General features: G+C 36.5%; 1 pseudogene; it reads right to left on the bottom strand.

The window, feature by feature from the left end:
* The window catches only part of LOC112100763, a 16036-nt pseudogene extending 10295 nt beyond the window's left edge, over positions 1-5741 (bottom strand).
* Positions 5742-7103: the final 1362 nt, after the last annotated feature.

Raw genomic sequence — 7103 nt, 5'->3', positions numbered from 1 at the left:
CTTGATTTGTCCCTTCATAGACAACTTCAAGTTTGTGCCATATCTCTTGTGCACTTTCACAACTAGATACTCTATGGAATTCTTTCTTATCAAGGGCACAAAACAAAGCATTCATAGCCTTGGAGTTTAGAGACATCTTTCTCTTTTCTAACTCACTCCATTGACTCGATGGTTTAGGAATATCATCTCCTATTTCATCTTTGAACATAGGCATGAATGGACCATCACAAACAACTTCCCAAATTTCATAATCTAAGGCTTGCAAATAGATTCTCATTCTAGTTTTCCAATAAGCATAATCATTACCATCAAAAAATGGTGGTCTAGTTGTGGATTGCCCTTCTCTAAAGGTTGAGTCATTTAGGGTTGCCATGGATCTTTTACTCTAGACGATTAAGTCTTAACAAGAGAACAAGGCTCTGATACCAATTGAAATACAAGTATGCAACCCAAGAGGGGGGGTGAATTGGGATTCTAAAAAATTATTCAATTTATTAAAGAAAATCTTAATGCAATTATAAATCAAATTCAAAGCAATAACAATTAAGATGATCACAATTTAAAAAGATAAGGGAAGAGGGATTCGAACACCGAGATTTTTACGTGGTTCGGCCAACCTCGCCTACGTCCACGCCTCCAAGCTTTCCGGGCTTGAGGATTCCACTAAGCAAGCCTCCAAGGCTTCAAATGCTTACACTTGACTTCCAAGGTGTCAATGGACCTTTACAACAAGAGATTATCCCCAATCTCTTAACCCAAGTGTATCCCAACACTTACAATTACTCAAAGTAAAAGATTACAAATTGTTTTTCTCTCACACAATATTTAAGATTACAAATCAATGCCCAATTTGTGAATAGATGAAGAGAGAATGTGTTTTAAGCTCTATGAAGATTGTATTCTCAAATATTTGCTCAATGGTCGTGTTGTGATCAATCTTTGTTTGAATTTGAATGAGCTTATTTATAGATGCAGCTGAAAACTAGCCGTTATTGACTTTCTGCACACTGTCGGATCACCGTTAGCTAGATGTCGGATCGCCGTTTGACTGGTCAATATGACCGTTGGGCTGATTTTTCAAATTGTCGGATCGCCGTTATCTAGATGTCGGATCGCCGTTAATGTCCAGAGGCTACTGGTTGATATCGGCGAGCCGTTTATCACACATGTCGGTTCGCCGTTAATGTCCAGAGACTACCCTTCAGTTCTGGTTGATATCGGCGAGCCGTTTTATCAACATATCGGATCGCCGTTTAGGTCCAGAGGCTACTGGTTGATATCGGCGAGCCGTTTATCACAAATGTCGGTGTGCCGTTTTCGTCCAGAGGCTAATCTCCATTTCTGCTTGAAATCGGCGAGCCGTTTACTACAGATGTCGGATCGCCGTTTTACACAAAAACTGCTGTAGTGAACTATTTTGCAAGATGACTGTTTTGTCTCCAAATCTTTATAAAAATACTTTATGAAACTTGTCAAAATAGATGAAAATTATGTTGAGCTTTTAAAACAATTAATCAATCTTAATCATGTTTGTTATCATCAAAATCAATAAGGAATAATTTATGTCAACAACTAGCACGCTCATCAATAGGTAAAGGTAATAAATCCAAAGGAGTTAATGGATCATCAATAGGCAAAGGTAATAAATCTAAAGGAGTTAATGGATTAAAACCATATACAATCTCAAATGGTGAAAATTTAGTAGCAAACATTCTTCCCAAGTTTTCAAGTTCTTTTGAATAATGGCACGCAACAAAGTAGATAGTGTTCTATTTACAACCTCAGTTTGTCCATCAGTTTGTGGATGACAAGTAGTAGAAAACAAAAGTTTAGTACCCAACTTACCCCACAAAGTTTTCCAAAAGTGGCTCAAGAACTTAGCATCTCGATCTGAAACTATGCTCCTTGGTACTCCATGCAACCTGACTATTTCCTTGAAAAATAAATTAGCTATGTTTGTTGCATCATCAGTTTTGTGACATGGAATGAAATGTACCATCTTTGAAAACCTATCATCAACAACAAAAACATAATCATTTCCCCTTTTTGACCTAGGTAAACCCAAAACAAAGTCCATAGAAATATCAACCCAAGGTTCACTAGGTATGGCCAGAGGGTTATACAATCCATGGGGTAAAACTCTAGACTTAGCATGTTTACAAGTGATACACTTCTCACATATTCTTTCAACATCACGTTTCATATGTGGCCAAAAGAAGTGTTCTTTTAAAACATCTAAAGTCTTTGAAATGCCAAAATGTCCCATTAAACCACCCCCATGAGCTTCACGCACAAGCAATTCACACAAAGAACTATGAGGCACACACAATTTATTTTCTCTAAATAAAAGCCCATCATGCCTATAGAACTTACCAAATGTAACTTTCTCACAAGCATTAAACACATTAGCAAAATTAGGATCGTTAACATATAATTCTTTAATGTACTCAAATCCTAACAACTTTGCATTTAATGTAGAGATAAGTGCATACCTTCTAGATAATGCATCAGCCACCACATTCTCCTTACCTTGTTTATATTTGATCACATAAGGAAATGGCTCAATAAATTCAACCCATTTGGCATGTCTCTTATGTAACTTACCTTGCCCTTTCAAATGCTTCAAGGACTCATGATCAGTGTGTATAACAAACTCTTTAGGTAGAAGATAATGTTGCCAAGTTTCCAATGCTCTCACCAATGCATACATCTCCTTGTCATAAGTAGGATAGTTTAGGGCTACTCCACTCAATTTCTCACTAAAATAAGCAATTGGACGCCCTTCTTGCATCAAAGCAGCTCCAATACCTATACCTGAAGCATCACACTCAATTTCAAAAGTTTTAGTAAAATCAGGTAAAACAAGTAATGGTGCAGAAACCAATTTCTCCTTAATTAGATTAAATGCCCTTTCTTGTTCACTACCCCATTTAAATCCCACATGTTTCTTCACAATTTCAGTCAATGGTGCAACAAGGGTGCTAAAATCTTTCACAAATCTTCTATAAAAACTAGCCAAACCATGAAAACTTCTTACCTCACTTACACTTTTAGGTGTAGGCCACTCTTTAATAGCCTTTACCTTCTCTTCATCAACCTCAATTCCTTTAGCACTTACAACCTAACCAAGAAAAACAATCTGATTTGTACAAAAGGAACACTTCTTCAAATTAGCATACAACTTTTCCTTCCTTAAAACAGTCAATACACTTTGCAAATGTTCAATGTGTTCATCTAAGCCTTTGCTATAGATCAAAATATCATCAAAATAGACAACTACGAATTTACCAATAAAAGCACGCAAAACATGGTTCATTAACCTCATAAAAGTGCTACGTGCATTAGATAACCCAAATGGCATCACTAACCACTCATATAAACCATATTTTGTTTTAAAGGCAGTTTTCCACTCATCTCCCTCTCTAATCCTAATTTGATAATATCCACTTTTAAGATCAATTTTACTAAACACACAAGAACCATGCAATTCATCAAGCATGTCATCAAGTCTAGGAATAGGATGTCGATACTTTACAGTGATTTTATTAATTGCACAACAGTCAACGGACATCCTCCATGTTCCATCCTTTTTGGGCACTAGTAAAACTGGTACCGCACATGGACTCATGCTCTCCCTCACATATCCTTTTGCCAAGAGTTCTTCAACTTGCCTTTGAAGCTCTTTTGTCTCCTCGGGGTTACTTCTATATGCAGGTCTATTAGGAATGGTAGCTCCAGGGACGAAGTCTATTTGATGCTCAATTCCCCTAATAGGTGGCAAACCGTTAAGGAGTTCATTTGGAAACACATCATTAAAGTCCTGCAAAAGAGTCACAATAGCACTAGGCAAAGAAAAGTTAAGCTCATTAGTGTGTAAACAAGCCTCTTTGCACAAAAGTACAACAATAGGCTGTTTTGAAAAGAAAGCCTTCTTAACCTCGCTCTCTTTTGCAAACAAGTTCACTTGTTGCCTCTCTTTTCTCTCAACAATATTTTGTTCTATCTTTTCACTTGCTTTTCTCTCAATCTCTCTTTATTTTGTACTCTCATTTTCTTTTTTTGTATCACTCTCTTTTTGTATTGACATTTGATCCTCATACACTTGCCTAGGTGTTAATGGTACAAGAGTGATTTGCCTTTTGTTCATTACAAAAGAATATCTATTTAAGTAACCATCATGTGTCACACACCTATCATATTGCCAAGGTCGACCCAAAAGAATGTGTCCAGCATGCATGGGTACTACATCACATAGAACCTCATCCTTGTATCTCCCAATAGAGAATGAAACTAGCACTTGTTTATTTACTTTAACTTCCCCACAATCATTCAGCCATTGTAGCTTATATGGCCTCGGATGTTTCAAAGTTTTCAAATTTAATTTTTCAACTAAACTAGTGCTAGCTACATCAGTACAACTTCCACCATCAATTATCACGTTGTACCTCCGCATCCTCTTTTACTTGCATGTTGAGAGCACGCCTAGCAACCATCAATTTAACCATCAACAAGATATTCTACACCATCATTAGCATCCTCCAAAGGTGGAGTAGGATCATCATCTGATTCACTCTCGGTTTCAACGTCACCATCATCCCTCAAGATCATTACTCTCTTATTTAATTTTTCAACTAAACTAGTGCTAGCTACATTAGTACAACTTCCACCATCAATTATCACGTTGTACCTCCGCATCCTCTTTTACTTGCATGTTGAGAGCACGCCTAGCAACCATCAATTTACCATCAACAAGATATTCTACACCATCATTAGCATCCTCCAAAGGTGGCATAGGATCATCATCTGATTCTAGAGTGTTGGGAATCAGATTTACCTTTGCTTTGGTTGCCTCCCTCTTTATGATCCTTTATTGGCTCAATCTTAGGCTTTGAAACAACCTTTTCATCTTTGCTCCATTTTGACTTCCATGAGTAAGATTAACCCAAATTGGTTCTAGTGGAACCTTTCTTTTTCAGTTGTCGTTCCACTTTCATGGCCATGTGAACCATGTCTTCCAACTCAACATAGTGCTGGAAGTCAACCACATTAGCGATATCTTGATTTAAACCATGTAAAAATCTTGCCATAGTGGCCTCTCGTTCTTCTTCAATGTTGGCTCGAATCATGATTATTTCCATCTCCTTGTGGTAATCTTCCACACTTCTAGAACCGTGTATAAGACTTTGAAGCCTTTGGTGCAGCTCCCTATAATAATGACTAGGAACAAATCTCCTCCTCATGATGGCCTTCATCTCTTCCCAAGTGTTTATAGGCCTTTCATGATTTCGTCTCCTACTCAAAACAAGTTGATCCCACCAAATAATGGCATAATCAGTAAATTCAACAGCAGCTAGTTTTACCTTTTTCTCCTTAGAGTAGTTGTGGCAATCAAATACTAGCTCCACCTTTTTTTCCCACTCCAAATAAGCTTCCGGATCATTTTTACCTTGAAAAGAAGGAATTTTCAGTTTGATACTCCCCAAATCACGATCCATACGTCTTGCCCTTCTATTATCTCTTCCACGCATGTCAACAGTAGCCTGGTCATCAAAATCATCTATGTCATCACCATCTTCTTCTCCCATGACAGCACGCCCTTGATTACCTCTTACATTAGGAGCTATTGGTTGTTGCCCCCTTTGTAGATTGGCTATGGCAGTGTCTTGCCTCTCCAATTTGTCACGGATCTCTCCAAACATCAGATTCATGTGCTCAAATTGTTGTTGCATGGCTTTGAGCATGATTGATTAGTCTATAGCTTCTTGATCTTTTGACATATTTGTGATCTGAAAAAAAAAATTGTTAGCAAAAAGACCTCACAACACTCCCTCACGTGTTTCACTCAATTTGATGTCACTTAACTCTCGTGTTTAACACACAAATTGGCTTTTACCCTCTAATGATCTCACAAACTTTTGCCTTTTACCACACTTAATTCTCTCTTTCAATTCTTTATTGAACTAAATAAACAAAAAAAAAAAAACCCAAGTGGCACACCAAATATGACAATCCAGCACACTAACAAAGAAAAGCAATTAAGAGGACACAAAGAATGAAAAGGAAATTGAAGAAAGGAAAGCAAGCAAGCAAAGCAACACAATTAATATGTGTGTGAACTATGTCAAGGAAAATGAATAACTCAAATTCAATTTGATGAAAGTAGAAATACTTAAATCTTTTTGTAATCTTTTTTTTTGTACGTTTTTTTTCTCTTTTTTTTTTTTTGATAATCAAAATAAATAAGACATTCAAACCTGATTAGAAACTAGCTCTGATACCAAATGATGCGAATCCCACAATGAAACTTTCAATCCCACACTTAATTTGTAGTTTCAACTTCCCAAGAAAGTTCTAAACAGATTTAAGACAAACAAAACCTTGACCCAATGCTTAAGAAAACATGAACCAAAGGTATAAAGAATGGTATTGACGCCACACTCAAGAAATAGATGAGAAGGTGAGTGATAAGTCTAAATTTGGAACGCCACAAGAATGCAAATTCTTGATAAGTTCACTAGTTCTCAAATAACCAAAGAAAGAATAATCTTTCAAGTTCAAATAACATTAATCTCCAAATCTCATTACATAGCAAGGTTGATGAATTTAAATAAGATAAAAGAAACCCAAGATCCTAAAAATACAAATGGAAACATTGGAACAACCCTCCAAGTAGGTTTTATCAAAAGATGTTTCAAAAGTCTTCACCAACCCACCATAATTAATGCTATCTTTGACAAACTTAATGCCAGCCTACTATAATTAATGCTATCATTGACAAACTTAATGTTAGCCCACCATCATTGATGGTAGACTTACCTTACACATTGACAAACTTGAAACAAAACAAACAAATGAAGTTGAAAAAACAAAGGAGTCGTTGAAAATCCCAAGTCTGAACAAACTGTAATGAATTGGTCATAACTCCTTCTAGAGAACTCCAAATCCAGCTTTGTAAAAGTTTTTGGAAAGCTAACTTAATTATCTTTCCAACGGTTTATAGCTTGCACGTTAATTCTTGCTAAATCAATACAGTTTTTATTCTGAATTTGACCTTTCTGCATTTGATACAAATTGTGTATTTTGCTGCCCAATAACTTGAATAA

The sequence above is a fragment of the Citrus clementina genome, unplaced genomic scaffold, assembly GCF_000493195.1.
Source record: "Citrus clementina cultivar Clemenules unplaced genomic scaffold, Citrus_clementina_v1.0 scaffold_2, whole genome shotgun sequence".
Taxonomy (NCBI): Eukaryota; Viridiplantae; Streptophyta; class Magnoliopsida; order Sapindales; family Rutaceae; genus Citrus; species Citrus x clementina.
Note: the sequence above shows the minus strand (reverse complement) of the source record. Positions and strands in the feature narration are given on the sequence as shown.